The sequence below is a fragment of the Stylophora pistillata genome, chromosome 13 (assembly GCF_964205215.1).
Source record: "Stylophora pistillata chromosome 13, jaStyPist1.2, whole genome shotgun sequence".
In the NCBI taxonomy this organism is placed as follows: domain Eukaryota; kingdom Metazoa; phylum Cnidaria; class Anthozoa; order Scleractinia; family Pocilloporidae; genus Stylophora; species Stylophora pistillata.
In genome coordinates, this window is record NC_142531.1 from 12,933,972 (window position 1) to 12,949,775 (window position 15,804).

The following is a 15,804-nucleotide window of genomic DNA, read 5'->3' on the forward strand; positions in this document are numbered from 1 at the left end:
AATATCGAATGCTGGAATTCGGAACCGGAACCAGAACCGGAATACTCGGAATACCGGAATACCCGGAATTCCTGGAATGACCGAAAAACAATAAAATTTTAAAAAAATAAAAGTAAATTAACGAATAAATACGAATATTGATGATTAAAATTGATGATAAATTCACAACTTAATTAAATAATTTAATACGAAATTTTTCTCACAGGGTCCCCCCCCAAAAAAAGAACACTTACCGGTGCTGTTCATGGAGATGCACGTATTAGAAGTAAAAAAAAAGTCTGCGTCAGAGCCATACAGCCTAAGCGACGAAATATTTCTACTCTCCCTCCCCCCTGGATGGGATGCTAATCTATCATATGGTTTCTCCCCGTTTTAAATTCGCCTCCATTTACACACCTGTAGGATGTCCAGGGCGACATGACCATTAGGCCGCCACGCTTTTCCAGCCGGAATCATTGCAGAAGATTAAACAAATGCAATATTTCCAATTAGTTTAATAGTTCAATTGTAAAAAGCTCCGAACTATTACAAATTAATACTCTACCTTAAATAAGTATTAACCACACATTGGGAGCTTTCAAAGCAGCTACCATTAAGACCACCCGTCTACAGTTAAAATTGAGAGATCGTCAGTTACTCGACACCTTTTCGCATCTATTATAAATACCTCGAATATATACCTTTGAATATAAACCTTGTTTAGAAGAATCCATCAGTACAAGATTAAAATCTCAGGATTAAAATCTCCAGCAACAATGACTTCACCCGTCTGTGCAGTTACTCCTTCAAAGAGCACAGAAAGCTCATGTTTTCGGTGCAATTTCGGTACAGAGGGTGGCCTGTAGACAGTAACAATAGCGATCCGAGTCCTTGCCAATTTAACTTTAAGAGGCAGTGATTCCCGGTCCTAACGCTGGACCAGCTACCAGATGAGAGTCCCTGTTTGATTTCAGTGAAGCAGATATCACTTTTTGCATAGATCAGAAGCCCACCGCCGTGTGCATTCCTATCTTTTAGACAAAAGCCTCAAAAGCCTTGAATAACATCGACCTATGACAAAGATATGGGCAAACGTCAGTGGAGGAAGCTATCCTAAAATAAAATGGAAAATGGTATCGTCATACCCTGCGGAAGCCTTCTTGTATGCGCTTATCCCAAGAATTGCATAGAGATGATTGTCAACTTTCTTGAATTCTAGGTGATGAAATAGATAGAGTTTCAAGTTATAAGCTCCTAGGGGTATATACATCCTCGTAGTTACAATCTTTGCTCAGGGGATTGTCTCCGTGTAGAGAGACCCAGAGTTAGGACAGATAGATTCGCAGCTGTACCAATAAATTTTTCTCCATAAATTTTTCACATGTTGTCGAAAAATTATTTATTAAGGGTTATTTATATTATTCATACATGAGAAATTACTGAAATATTATAACTGTTATTTATATCATTGTCATATTGTGTGTATAATTTTCTGACCCCCACTGTGGTTCAGCTCTGCCTGCAAAAGTGTTGATTAAACATATCTATCTATCTACCTATCTATCTATCTTGTACCATCATCAGGCAAGCTTTGAACTCCTCAAGGGAACGCCTCAAGGAAGGCGAAAGAGAGGTCATCAATGGAACACCTGGAGACGTTCTTGAGAAACAGAGATCAATAGGCAAGAGTTGGTATCAGTTAGAGAAGGATGCACAGGACAGGGAGCTATGGAGAGAGACTGTTGATGGACTATGCTCCTGAGAAGGAGTGAGAGGCGGACACACAATAATCATTAATTAAAGTACACATTATTCGTACGCTGTATTCATTAGTTTTGTGAACAGCCGAATATAACCATCACCCATGTGGAATGAAGGAACAGATTAATGCACAAACCCTTTATCTGAGAACAAATTGCGGTTGACAAAATATTGACTGAGAAATTTCCTTATTATTTATCGTGTTGGGTTCAAGATTTTTTTTGTTTCCAAGCCCCTAGTCCGTGAACTAGGTGTCCTAAAACTTTTCTTTAACTAAGAGAGATTGCAGATTGCTTAAAAAAGATATGATAAAACAATTCTTGAATTCGGATAGTGCTTGATATCCGCATGATATACTTCGTGTCTGTGTTATCTGCCTCATCCTCGGTTTCCGCAGATAACTCAGAACTTGGTATTAATAATTCATGATATTTTCAACCTCATCCAATAGGTGAGTTACTAGTTTCTGAACAGTTAAAAATGTTCAGAAATGCTGCGAAACGGTACAGTACTACATCGCAACACACGTATTAAATGTGAGGAAATTGTTTTAAATAATACGACATCCCAGTAGAACCTTTACCGGATGCTAGAGCTTTTTTTTGAGACCAAAATTAGAGAAGCTGAAGACAAAAGAAAATTATTATGTAATTAAATATCAAACTTCCGATATCACAGGCCGGAGGCCTGTCATATCGGAGGTCTTTATTTTTTGGATCAATTAGAGTTTCAAGGAGACGTGATTGTGATATTTCGTTCGACGGAATCGAGTCACGCTGTGTTGAATTAGCATTCCACGGCAGCTACAAAACAACAACAAGAGCAAAAACCAGCAACAAAAAAGATTGGTCAGTAATTGAAGTAACTTTATAAAAGCAACAAGAAAATTTGAATCGTGAGGAAAAAGGTGTTGCATTGGTCCTTGGGGAAGTTGATGCAGTTTTTCAAAAGTTGCCTGAACGAGGACACGCAAAGCTTGGAATACTGAGACGTGCTTTTTTTTCGTCATAACAAAGGGAAATTACGGTAAAAGATCTCATCTTCGTTACTGATTACTTCGATACAAAATACGCCTAAAAAGGTTACGAAAATTCCTCCCGTTGTTTTCGATGGTGGCTAATATCATCGAGATTCTACCCATTTCACCTCATAAGCTTCCCTTCAGGATTCAATAATATTTAGTACCATTTCAAAATCTTTGTTAATTAGGACGTTGTAATCAGCGGATCACCCTGCCTCCAAGACAAAAGAAAAAAATCAACTACACTAATGAAAACGTCGGTTAACCTAACGGAAATCAGCTGCGAAATGCTCGAAATAGGGATGGTTTTCACATTTGGCCTTCCAAAAATTAGCGTGGCGACTTGCTTTGTGTTGAAAGGGTAGTATGATAATTAACATGTAAAATAATCAGTTCTGCGAGCGGTTGTTTCGCTGCAAACGCAATACGAGTCATTCATTTGCGAAATATTTCACGCTCTCCCCTTCCTGGTATTCAGTGTAAAAACAACCTCAGCAATGGAAGAGAAATCCACCTACACCGAATTATGCTTCACACAAAACAATTCTTAAAATGGTACACTATGGACTGCAAATTAATCAAGACTATCCGTGGCAAAATGTATGACCTTTGACTTATTTAACTGTAACCTTTACTTTCGTCATAATCCACCATGGCTTATTCAAGTCTGTTAATACGCTCACCTTCAACTTTATTCTCAACAGTCTGGCGCTTTTGAATATATCTAAGTTAATTTACAGGATAATATTTGCGTTGACAATATTTGTTATCTTTGGCCAACACTATCTCGGGTTCAGCAAATCATCTGAGCAACTGATCCTTTCTGCAACGTACTTGCTCGTGCCCTCTGGCTACCTCTTCACATCAAATGAGCACAAGGACAATTTATAATCAAACGTTCTGCTGAATTGGTACTCTGAGGATACAACTGACATTTAGATTAGTGCTCATGTACAAGACTTGTTCCCTAACCTTAAACCGCCCATATCCTTCCCGTCCCAAGTCAACTGGTGTATCTAGACTATATAAACACTGCGAACTCACTGGAGGATCCTATAGTTTTGTATTAAAATTTAGCGTTAAAAATTTGATATCATGATTAATCTTTTACTTCCCTGCATTTCACTGAAAGTGAAGTTTAATTGGAGAGAGCTACATCTCCACCGCTGATTCAAGTCAAGAACAGGAGAAAGCAAAATTTATTAATTGCGTCACTCAGATTAGGACTCAGCAGGTTTTTTTGTCGCTTAGACCGACAATCGAGCTGAAGCGAGGCATTCAGGGCATGAGCAGAGTTTAGACAAAAAAATTTAACTCAAACTTCGTCCTTCAGGAATTTCCACGACCTTTCAAGCAATAAATGAAACGCAAGATAAAATATATTTATTGTACCTGATGTACGTTGTATTTTCCTGAGCACTGATTCGCCTGGAAAGCCTCTCAACAGGTTCAATGATGGCCCCTGGTCGATAGATTTTTTAATTTCTCGTCCAAGGCTGAAATTTCCCACCACTATTTTCCTCGCCATCAAGGTACACAAAGCGAAGAAAATTAGGCAAGTGACTTGCTTATTGATGTTTTTCATTGTGAACTATGAGAAATTAAGTCCAGCAAAATAGTCATTGAGAAGAACGCGAATGGACCACATTATGGATTGCATGGATAATAAGAAGAACAACTGAAGTTCCCAACTACATGTAGGGGAGAGCCCAGCCTAGCCTCGGAATCGGAGATGATAGCCATGGAAATGCCAGTTCTAAATACAGACTTAAGAGAAGGACTTGAGAATATGGGAGTTTGTCAATATAACCGTACGGAGAGTAGTGAACTAACGAAAGTGTCTCTAAGTAGAGCTTTGGCAGTAGCAGTTATTCTGGATCACTTTTAAGCGCTGTTTTAAATCTACGTAAGTGTTCAGTAACCTACCTTCAAAGCGAGACTATCTTCAAAATGTTAAATGTGTAATGTTGCCGAAAAAATCATTCCTGCGTGATTTTATACCCATTCCTTTTCGCTATAATTTTCTTTGTCATCTTTTCTTTTTCCGTTGCCAAATTTTTCAAACTGTTTACTATGAGTTAAGGTTGGCACATTTAATTTCATACTTCACTTGATTTTGTTGCATCGGAAATTAATTTTATAATCAATAAAAAGATGAACCTACATTAAACGGTGTTTTACAAAGGTAGAACTTCTTTCCTGATATTGGTGTTCACACTGAAATATTAATCGTCATTAACGAGTTAAATCATAGTTATGTCGAGTTTTAAATTAGAAATCCTACCTATTTACCTAGATAAGGAAAAATTAACCAGTTTTAAAAAAGTTCAATTTTCAAGAGGTAATTCTGGTATGGATATGAACTGGATTTGAGCGCATTTTAGTAATTGACATAATCACTGCGATCCAGGGGAAAATCTCTTATCATTTTATTATCATTCAAACTTGTGTTTATCACTAGGTAATTCTATAATTTGATTGTGTTCTCACAAAAGTAGGTTCACCTAAATTGTACGGATTCAGGCTTCAATCCACGCTCCTGGAATTTTAAGCTTCAATTTTAAATCCATTTTCTCCTGTTTGAGAAGCGTTCTTAAACACAGACGTTTTCGGTTTAAAAACTTTCCTTCTTTCCTTTCCGCTGAGGTTCTGAGTGCACCACTGTGGCTAATAGCAAATTTCCTTGGGGCGGTATCGGAAGTGAACTGAAAAGATAGGAAACCGATACTTGAAATTCGGATTTTTCAATGGGTCGTACTAATTTATATTTGCACGCCGAGGCATCAGAGTATTCCTTATCACAATTGAAAGTGGAGGCTGCAGAATCAAAATTGTTGAGAAATAAAATTTTCCCTCTCTTACTTGAGACCAATGGCCGTTTTCTGGATTCCTGATTTTCTTGGTTCCTTATAATTTCCATTTGGACTTTTCCTTTCAAGTTCCTCTCTGTTTTTTTTACTCATTTGAAATAGGTTTAACTTTAAATGCGATGAGTAATGAGAGGTATAGTCCCTTCTAGAGGATGAGCGAAATGCTTAAATTTAAATGCATTATTATTTCAATTACAAGATATTTTAGAATTTCAAAAGCATAGTCGTGAGAAACGTTAGGCATCTATAAGAGCAGCATGCAGCCTAACACTTACCTTATCTAATGCAAAGTATGAGGTGCTCCTCTAACTACCATCACTGTCGGCCGCTGTTGTGGTCACTGTTGTTTATTCAATTTTCGATCGTATCATTTTGGAAGACGATTTTTCTCATTGGGTTTAAAGCGCTCAGCTTGCAGATATTTATTATTTCATTACTCTTAATATTCAGCTGCCAAACGTGGATCATGGACGCATTTAAGCGTGACCCACAAATAATAATACTTAGGGCGTCACGGCCACTTTTTCATTTTCTATCTGCAGTACGGTCGAATGTTGTAAAAATAAAGAGAAGTTTGAAAATATTTAATTTCAAAATCATTAGTAAGCCTATAGATATCTATACGCGCTAGATGTAGATAGATAGACGTTTATTGAGAAGAATACCTTAATAGCAGCTGCAAGTTGAGTTGCAAAGGTGTACAAATTATGTAATAGAACTATATAATAAAATCAAACCTAAAAGGGAACTAATTTACATATGCAATTGTAATAAATGTTAAACAACAACAAACATATGAAACATATGTGTGAACTGCGGTTATGAGACGTATATGAGAACGATCCTTCGCAGTAAAGCACTATTTGAGCAATAGTGAAAATCAGACCTGAAAAAAAAAAATTTCAGGCCTGTACGGGACTCGAACCACTGACCTCTGCGATACTAGTGCAGCGCTCTACCAATTGAGCTAACAAGCCAACTGGGAGCAGGCCATCAAATTAATTCGATATAAACCCGTAGATGATAAATCAAACAACAACAAACATATGAAACATATGTGTGAACTGCGGTTATGAGACGTATATGAGAACGATCCTTCGCAGTAAAGCACTATTTGAGCAATAGTGAAAATCAGACCTGAAAAAAAAAAATTTCAGGCCTGTACGGGACTCGAACCACTGACCTCTGCGATACTAGTGCAGCGCTCTACCAATTGAGCTAACAAGCCAACTGGGAGCAGGCCATCAAATTAATTCGATATAAACCCGTAGATGATAAATCAAACAACAACAAACATATAAAACATATGTGTGAACTGCGGTTATGAGACGTATATGAGAACGATCCTTCGCAGTAAAGCACTATTTGAGCAATAGTGAAAATCAGACCTGAAAAAAAATTTCAGGCCTGTACGGGACTCGAACCACTGACCTCTGCGATACTAGTGTAGCGCTCTACCAATTGAGCTAACAAGCCAACTGGGAGCAGGCCATCAAATTAATTCGATATAAACCCGTAGATGATAAATCAAACAACAACAAACATATGAAACATATGTGTGAACTGCGGTTATGAGACGTATATGAGAACGATCCTTCGCGGTAAAGCACTATTTGAGCAATAGTGAAAATCAGACCTGAAAAAAATTTCAGGCCTGTACGGGACTCGAACCACTGACCTCTGCGATACTAGTGCAGCGCTCTACCAATTGAGCTAACAAGCCAACTGGGAGCAGGCCATCAAATTAATTCGATATAAACCCGTAGATGATAAATCAAACAACAACAAACATATGAAACATATGTGTGAACTGCGGTTATGAGACGTATATGAGAACGATCCTTCGCAGTAAAGCACTATTTGAGCAATAGTGAAAATCAGACCTGAAAAAATATGTTTGATTTATCATCTACGGGTTTATATCGAATTAATTTGATGGCCTGCTCCCAGTTGGCTTGTTAGCTCAATTGGTAGAGCGCTGCACTAGTATCGCAGAGGTCAGTGGTTCGAGTCCCGTACAGGCCTGAAATTTTTTTCAGGTCTGATTTTCACTATTGCTCAAATAGTGCTTTACTGCGAAGGATCGTTCTCATATACGTAATAAATGTTAGTTAAAATGTCTTGTGCTTGCTGGAATGAAAGTATCTCTGAACCGATTTGTTTTAAAGGAAACTCTAAATGGTCTGCGTAGTCGTAACTCCATAAGTTGATCTCGGTTATCGAAAGGCAGTAAGTAGTACAAACAATCCAAGGGATTGGAGACGATGTTGTTAAAGAATTTTAAGCAAAGGTCTTCTCTCCGATCCCTTAGGGTTTTCAGCTCTGCCATCTGAAGCACTTCTCTATAATGATTATCATAACCGCATATAATTTTCAAGGCTCTCTTTTGGAAACGCTCTAAACTTAAGCTCAAATAATTGGGGAGACTATAATGGTAGACCTGACATCCATAAAGTAAGACAGATTGAATACAAGCAACATAAAAATTTACTAATTCTGGTGATGGTACCTAGCTCGCTTTAACTGAGTTAAAAGGGAAAGGCGCTTAGCGGCCTTTTTAATCGTCTCAGTAACGTGAGTGTTCCACTTGAGGTTGTCTTGAAAATACACACCCAGTAATTTGACGACACTAACGGCACTAACCTTAGAGCCATTAATTTCTATGAGATCGTAGGAAGGAGGGGAGCGCACAAAGGAAACTCTTAGCTCATTACATTTTTTCGGATGGAGTTGAAACGAGTTGAGTGTTGACCAGGTAGCTACTTCGTTTATCATAGACTGAGCATTGCTAGGACCACCCTTGCTTATGATTTCATACACTGTCGTGTCATCTGCATATTTTATACAATCACTGGCTGATGGTACTTTCAAATCGTTTATCATAACCAAGAAAAGCCACGGTCCCAATTTTGTTCCCTGCGGTACTCCTGCTCGGACCGATCCCCACTCTGAGAGACAATCATGTGCAAGTTTGACCCTTTGTTTCCTATCTTTAAGAAAAACCAATTAATTGTGTAAGGGTTGATGTTGTAGGTCGAGAGTTTCGATAGCAAGAGGCTGTGATCTATCAGATCGAAGGCTTTTCTATAGTCCAACGCAAAGATCTGCACGGTGTTCCCCGTTCCGTCTGTTGCTTGCGCCCAATTGTGCATCAGATTTATTAATGCATGCGCAGTGGAGGATCCTGGAATACACCCAAATTGATCGGGTTCCAGGCGTTTCAGAAGTGCTGGTTTCACATGTTCATGGACGACGTAGTGTTCGGCAATTCTGGACAACGTTGGTGTCAATGAAATAGGTCTCAAATCTTTCGCCACATCCTCAACTATCTTTGTTTTGGGAAGAGGGGTGATGTTTGCACATTTTACAAATGTCCGGTAAAGTGCCTTGACTAATAGAGGAATTGATGATACAACGAAGGGGTTGAGCGAGCTCAGGAGCGAAGTCACGCAAGACCCAGTTTGGGATATTATCTGGGCTCCCAGCTTTGGAGGAGATGACCGAACTAAGGCATTTGAAGGTAGCTTCCAGTGAAATAATGGGAGGTTTAAAACCCTCAGTGCTCACAGTTTCGATATTATCTAAAAGTGGGTCAAACGAAGCTTGAGGTTCTAGCAGAGCTGTATTGATTTCATTAGCCAAGATCTTAAGGTTGATTGAGGTAGTTGGTTTACTTGCTAGGAGCTGATTTGCGACACTTGTAGATGTTTTGTTCATTCCACATAACCGCCTACATTCGGACCACCACATTTTAGAATTGTTTTCGGTCAAAACGCTGACTTTAGTGTTGTAATAAGATGGTTTGAAGAGCTTCCGTTCCCTGTTTACTTTGTTCCGGTAGTAGTGGAACGATGGTTTGTTGTCTCGGTAATATGCTCTTTGACGGTGTGCTATAAGTGCCTTGAGTTTGGGTGAAATCCATGGTGCGTCGTTTCGGTGGAACTTAACGCGCTTTCTGGGAAGGATAGAATCTAACCCTATGTGAATTAGGTGACTGAAGTGAGCATACTGTTCTTGGACGCTATCTATAGTGTCGATTAATGACCAGTCGACCCCCGTCATATAACGACCAAAAGCCTGTTTGGACTCAGCGTTAACAGCACGTGTAGTAACCGTTCTGTTTGCAGGAATATTGGCCTTCGATCTAATTTTTGGAAACAAACCAACAGTACAATGATCGGATAGTCCGAATGGCGGGAATGGAGAAGGTTTCTCGTAGTGTTCTGTAAGATTAGTTAACACTCTGTCAAGTGTACGATCCCCTCTTGTTGGAATATGAACGACTTGCGTGAGGCGGAACTGCTTAATAACTGGTGAAACATTTGCCCTGTTCCAGTCGCCAGCGAGAATTATACCTGCGCCAGGGATATCACTCTCTATCCTAGAGAGAGAATCCATCATGTAATCAAGGAGGGGCTCATCTTTGGCAGGTGGTGGAGGATGGTATACTGTACCAATGATGAGGCAATCGAGGCAATCGGTTGGGCGTGATCTTGGCCCATAAAACCTCAGGGCCCTCGGGGTCAGGGAACTCATACTCCCGTAGAATTGAGAATTTGATGGAATCTTTTACATATAGAGCCACACCCCCTTGTAGCCTGTGGGTCCTATCTGCAAAAAGGCGAGTGATATACGGGTCTCGCAATTCAATATCAATTTGCTGCGGAGCATCATCTTTTTCTCCCATGAAATATAGGAGAAATGTGTTCACCATGACTTGCAATACCAGAACAATGAAAGTGTAAGATACAACTAAACCTATAAATTTGGGGGGAAATGAACAAAACCAGGATCTCTGTGTTGTGTTAGTTTACATGAGGTATTGTTAAAGAGTTCTAAGTGGAAACCGGTGCGGATGTAACAGTAACTCCACTTAACCTTTTTTACAGTATGCAACCAGCTCCATAACTAAGCAGGGCCACCAGAGGTCCGTGTAAACAGAAACTGAGCTGTTTAGGATCTTTCATAGTAGGGATGCAAGTGCAAGACAAGATTGGGAAGGAACAAGGGTATGTATTAGAAGATTCGGAGCGACGTTTGCTGAACTTCTAAAGCTGATAAGTGGAGTTGAAAGCCTGAGTAGTGTAAACAGTAAAGTAGCAGACAAGTTCCCAGGTTGCTCGAGGGACTAAGTGTCACGAAGGAAAGTTACTGTAGGAAACTCAAAGAAGACGTCAAACCTTTCCAAGGGTCAGTTTCAAGGAAAGTACCCTTCCCCTCGTCTCAGAAAACAAAAAAAGGAGTTAGAGAAGATGTCGGAGGCAGGTGTCCTGTCTAGAGTTAACCAACCCGCTCATTGGTGCGCTCCCATGCTGGTGACCCCTAAAAGCAATGGCAAGGTCAGGATTGCGTCGATCTAAGCAAGCTTAATGAGCACGTCAAGGGAGAGAGCCACCCACTTCCAGCAGTAGACACTACGCACAGAAGATTGGCAGGCTCTAGAGTGTTCTTTGTCGCGAACTGAGGATTCGGGTAGACAAAGCTAGCGTGGGAATCAAGATTACTCACAACATTCATCACTTCATGGGGTCATTTTGGCTTTAACGTGTTGCCCTTCGGGACCGGTTCTGGTTCTGAGAAATTCCAGAAGAATACGAGTCAGATCCTCCATGGATTACATGGCATGAAAGCAATGAATGACCAAGGAAGTACATGACTTCATGAAAAGCGAACATGGGGAGGAAAGCAACAAAAACTATGTATTAGAGCAGATCAAATCTGACCTCACACGAGCTTTATCACTGGCTCTGTGTGACCTCCTTTGGTCCAGGCGGAGTAACTCTTCAACTGCAACCTGATGACTCCTAGTCTCTACTGGTCAGGCAGGGGTGAACTGTCTGTGAGGCAGACGAAAACGTTCTCGTTAAGCTTCAAGAGATCCACACATATGCTAATTCTTCCGTCTGATTTAGGCACAACAACCATTCCTGCACATCGGTTGGTATGTCCACTTTAGAGATGAATCTTAGGTTTTCCATTTGCTCCAGGTCTTGTTTGACTTTTTTCATTATAGGTAAAGCTACTCGTCTTGGCGTTGACGATGCATATGGTGGTTAAACCAAGCTTTTAGTTTGATACTAAATTCTCCCTCTAATTCTCCAAAACCTTTAAACAGATTTGGGAATTTGTTTGACAACTCGTTCAATCCTTACGCTATCATCGTAGAGAATCTGCGGTCGTCAAATTTCCTTTCACAATTCCTTTGACGGAAAATTTTTCGTGAAGGACCAAATACACATACGCGAAATACGCGAGGCCTTTCAAATACGCGAAATACGCGAGGCCTTTCAAAGTTTGCCTATTCTCATTTGTAAGTACACGGACTCAGAAATAACATTTACGTCGGCGCCTGTATCGATTTTGAACTTATCGTTTGCCTATCCAAGTAATACATTTACAGACCATTTCGTTTAGCTTTTGTCGCAACTGATCGATACGAGGAAATAGCAATCCTCTGAATCAGAGGTTTTACCCTGTATTTCTTCTTCATATCGATAAAATGAAGGAACATTCTTGCTTTTACAAACTGTCGCGTAAAGTCCTGGTGTTGAACATTTTAGGCACGTCACTTGTGTTAAGGCGACAAGCCAGATTTTGTGATGTTCTCCACAAGCTCAGATCTACATGACTTGGCTTCTTTGACAACTTTTTCCTAGCGTGAGTCTGTCATCTTGCATTAGCTTCTGAGACAACGAGGCGTTGCGAATTCCAACAACAATACGATCATGTGTTAATTATTCTTTAATCGAACCAAATCTGACAATTTTGTGAGAGTTCGTAGGGGTTTCGATAAAATCAATCACTGATTCTAGTTTTTGTTTGTTGAATCTTGCTCGTTCAAAAATAATATTCGCACGACCCTCGAAGTGTGTTTCGAAGCGTGATTTCACTCTGTCATAGGTTTGTGACCTTTCTGCGAGAAGAAAACTTTTCAGAATCTCGTTTGCATTTCCATCCATCTGGATCTTGTCATCTTTTTCGTCGAGGCCTATTGCGATGCGATAGCATTCGAACCGTTGGAGAGAGAGAGCAGAATACCTGAAACATCTTTGCATGGGGCATTTGGGTGAGGAAAAAACTCTTCTACGCGTGAGGAAGTTTTCTAGGCAGGAATCTCACATGACATCAGAAGCTAGCCCTAGAGAGGGAACCCATTCTATCGCATTATGTTTAAGAGTCAGGGTCTGATCCACATTGTGCAATGTTGATTTACAGCATCGCGCCGCTCAGACCAGGTAAGTTAGTATCAGCAGAGTTGCTGAACCAGCACCCATGCCTATTTATCAATGTCTTCATTTTAATGTGTGATACCTTAATGGTTGTACAGAAGTTACATACGGGATACAGATAAAAAGTTTTGGTGGGCAAGGAAAGTGCTTTAAAGTAATTGCAACATGCAACGCTTGAAAAAGAAGAAAATATACTTAAAAAATAAATTCCATATTGTCCTGCTGTTCAATAACAGATCACAGATGTCATCAAAAATGCGTAAGAACAAAAAAGGGGAATACAAGGTGCAACCGAGGGTGTCACCGATGTTCTTACCACATCTTGCTGTATATGATCTATCACTGGACAAACCCAGGGAAAACATTCCAGCTAGAAAAAACGTGTTGAAGCGGGCTTCTTCAACACAGCTTTCCCCCTTACTCTACATGGATAGGGATATCAGCCAGTGAGCATTTAGGGTCCTTTGGAAAAAGTCCAGGGGAGTGGTGTAGGTGAGAAAAATGAATCTTGAGCGTGTTTCTACGCTTTTCCAGTAGTTAGTAGTTGCGGCACTGATTTCTTGATTGTAGCTGGCTAAGGCTGTACCTTATTTCTGGGCGGGGTATTGGGCGTCTACTCTTATCCTTGGGTTTCACCCACGTGACCAATACCTTAGCAACGGTTACTATCCGCCATCTTGGTGTCCCTCGAGCGTAAACAAACCGTATTTAACGAAGGGTTCATGTGAGAAAGTAGGGATGGTTTTATGCATTGTTGTTGGCTGTTCGAGTAAAAGTGGAAAGCATAAAGACTAAGGATTTTTTCGTATAATAAATTAATAATTTTATTATTTCTATAGCGAAAAATTCATTAAATATATATGATCTAATGTGCTATACCTAAGATCATTACAAATCAAGGGGAAGAACAGGAGGAACTAGAAGTTGTTGTATGGTTCGAGGCTTGGGGCTGTTGTAGATCCTCGATTTTTTGGTCGAGCTTTTCTTTAAGCTTCTTAGCCGATGAGAAATCGATGTCTTTAGCCCTCGCATACGGCACTTCATTGACATATGTCGGCAAAATCCATGAGCATTTTACCTGAATGCAAGCAAGCTTGGGGTGTCACGAAAACTCCCGTCACACCCCGAAAACTCAGACCTCAGACCTCAGACCCCGAAAACTCAGACCCCTCGAAAATTCAAGAGATAAACTCGACTCATGATCACTCCTGGTAATGGCGCGTGCATTTTTATCTTTTGGGTCTTGATCCAACTGAAGCAGCAAAAACAAGGCCGCAAGTTGCACGTTACGCAAAATCGTCCGATGGTTGAGTATTAAAACATTTTAGAGTGACACAAGACTTCATTTAGCTTAGATTTCCTCCATTTTTCCCGTTAATTTTGAACTTTTCATTCACAGTTAACTGGATCAAATGCGCTCGCTCCAACACCAAAGTATTAAAATGTGGCGTGATTTTGACGAGCCGAAAGGGACGTTTGTTTACCTTTTTGTACTTCGTCGCACAGATCCTTGTTGTCGTTCTGTTAAAATTCTTAAATATTTCGCGATAATAATGGATACAAACTGAGACTCGGCCCACCAGTCCCAAAACGAAGACAATTTTGCGACCCTTGGGCTAGAGTTCTTAAATGAGGCAGAAAGAGAAAAACAACGGGAAAGAAGACTCGGCATCAGCGCCGTCATGATTCGCTTCACTGAAGAATCACTCTTCTTCACTGAAGAATCACTCTTGTCCGTCTTTCGCGTCGGATTTGTTGCATTATTCCACCGGTTATAAAACAATTGGTTCATGCTTTATGCTATGCACTATCGAATTATGGAGCACTTCGGAAGCTTGGAGAACACTTCGAGGGATCTGAGTTTTCGGTGTCTGAGTTTTCGTGACACCCAGCGAGCTTGCCATGTTTTCTAGTAGTTGCCTCTAACATAAAATAAAACACTCGCGATATGTGAGCATGACTCAGCCAGTCCAGCTTTGCATCCCAAGCAATGGGCTGACAAAATAGTCCCATCGTTTTCGGAAATGACCCAAATGTTCACTAAAGGATCATTCATATGCTGTGAATGCCAAACTCGTGCTCTCACGACATACTTGCCGGCGATTACTTTGCCTACAACTGAGGTTACAAATCCCGACACCATTTGATTAAACGCCTCTAGACTTTTGAACGCCTTGAACTGCTTCTTGGTGTAGAAGCTGGTCTCAAGAACGAGGTAACTCAGCAAGTCCGACGCTTCCACAGGAGGCAAGCATTTTGGACTGAACTTCTCGGCTGGTATGCTTGCAGGGTCAACCCCGATGACCGAGATCTTTGCAAACATCTTTCCTTCCAACTCTCTAAGCTTTCGGCATACTCAGAGAGCACTGCGATACCTTAAGATGAATGCCAGATACTTTTATCGCTTTTTTCTTTCTGGATATTCATGTAGTTGGCGAAATAATACGGCGATAAGAGAGAGGGTTTCACTATAGAAATCGACTAATTATTCATAACTTTGACACCCGAGGGACACCAACATGGCGGACACTAACTTCAGCAAAGCTTGTGACGTCACCTGAAACCCAAGAATAGACAGGGCTTTGCTTATTTCATTGCCAGTTGCAGAGCTGCGGCAGATTTTTTCGGTTTTCTCTCCAGTTCTTTGTTTTAGCTTTTAATGTTCTGCTCTTTTTAATTTTCTTCAATGTGGAAAGATGCTGACGATAAGAGTATGCATGTGTTTCTTGCAGGTAATAAATAAATTTATATCCCCAAATAAATAAGTTTATGCCTTCTATCTTGTTAATATTTAACTAAGACAATACGTCACTGAGGAAAGGCAGGGAGTACTGAAGGGCCAATCGTTAAAAGGGACAGGATCATAGCGTCCGACATTGACTGAGCAATAATCACAAGACTATCTGGTAACTTCAATAACAACAGACTGTTCTTTGCGCAAGAG

At 40.2% G+C, this 15,804-nt stretch overlaps 1 long non-coding RNA gene across 1 annotated transcript; it reads right to left on the reverse strand.

Moving 5' to 3' along the window:
* Positions 1-3,615: 3,615 nt before the first annotated feature.
* LOC148717720 (uncharacterized) lies at positions 3,616-4,806 on the reverse strand. The gene is made up of 3 exons (XR_015994584.1): positions 4,688-4,806; positions 4,154-4,352; positions 3,616-3,677 (listed from the first exon to the last, which is right to left on the reverse strand). It is a non-coding gene; the product is annotated as an uncharacterized LOC148717720 (long non-coding RNA).
* Positions 4,807-15,804: the final 10,998 nt, after the last annotated feature.